The following is a 1509-nucleotide window of genomic DNA, read 5'->3' as shown; positions in this document are numbered from 1 at the left end:
GGCTTCTTAGCAACATACTCTATTCCAAAGGCCAAAAATATCTAAAGTATTTGGGAGCTTTTATCTAATTCTTAAAAGATTTTAGGGTTACTTCTTCAGAAGGGGGAATGTTAGAGTAGCCAAAAGCCCCATTAAAAAAATAAAGAAGAGTACACGATTTTAACAGAAAAAAAAGTGATGAGGAGATGTGGGAGGAGTTGGAGGGGAGGGAGTGGGCATGGATTTGATCAAAACACCTTATTTGCATGTATGAAATTCTCAATAAGTTATTTATTTAACAAAAAAGAAAAAGATGAATGGAGGTCATACTAGGTAGATGGGGCCGCCACTACTCCCTTCATTTTCCTCTCAGCTAAATCTGAGCCTAATCTTGTTTATTTATTTATTTATTTATTTATTTGGGGGTGATTTGTTTTGTTTTGAGACATGGTCTCCATATAGTCTCAGTTGGCCTGGAACTTGATATGTAGACCAGGTTGCCCAGTGCAGAGATCCACCTGCCTCTGCCTCCCAAGTGTTGGGATTAAAGGTGTGCACACCATACCCAGCTCCAAGTTCTGTCCATTTTAAACAGGTGTTCATTTTATCTTGGTGGCTTTGTTATCTTTCCTTACATTGGGTCCTTGGTCAGTGGCTTTCTCAGTTTGAGTCTTAGAGGGCAAGATGTAGCTGTTCATACTGCCCCTTTCAGAAAGCCCCTGGACTCTTTGGGCAAAGTCCTACACTCCATCCACCTGTTTTCTGTAGCTGTCAGAAGGAAGAGACTTTTAAAAATATTTTTTATTTTAATTTTCATGTGCATTAGTGTTTTGCTACACGTATGTAAGTGTACCATATAGGCGAACACGCGCTGGGCTCTCAGGGTCCCAGCGCGCACTCCTGGGCAGTGAAAGTTCCTCTGCTACTGAGGTCTACTCAGTCGATCCCGTCCCTATTTCACCCATATACCTTCCTCAGGATGTGAGGTCCACTGGCCACTTGGACCACACGGGAAGCGTACAAGGGATGGCGAAAGCCAGGGTGTCTGCGAGTCGGTGATGGAGGAATAGCACCCCCCGGGGAGACTGGATCACAGGATTTAGTGTTACAGCTCAAGACAAGTGACTCAGCTCAGATCTCAGTGATTCAGCTCCAGCTCCAGCTCCAGCTTTATTGGGGTAAAACTAGGACTATTTATAGTGTGGAGACAGCAGAAGAAGCCTTAGCTGATAGGTACTTTTAGGATGCCTCATTTACATAGGGCGGTGGGCTTCTATCAGGCTATCAGACAATGCCTGATTAAAAACCTGGTAGCTCCTGTGCCGGAGGGCATGTATTTGTGGCAAGCACTTTAAAAGAAGAGTCAGGGAGGATGCCAGGAAGGCACTCTGCTATGAAAGGAATCTGCAGCACATGGTTTCCGAGCTTGTGAGCTATCCGGATGTGAAGAGACTTCTACTTTGCATAACAGAGAACCCCAACAGTACCACATGTGTGTAATGCCTGAGGAGGCCAGAAGAGGCTGTTAGA

This window comes from Nannospalax galili, unplaced genomic scaffold (genome assembly GCF_000622305.1).
Source record: "Nannospalax galili isolate Female #2095 unplaced genomic scaffold, S.galili_v1.0 scaffold38, whole genome shotgun sequence".
NCBI classification, from domain to species: domain Eukaryota; kingdom Metazoa; phylum Chordata; class Mammalia; order Rodentia; family Spalacidae; genus Nannospalax; species Nannospalax galili.
The sequence above is the reverse complement of the archived record's forward strand: the minus strand, read 5'-3'. Positions refer to the sequence as shown.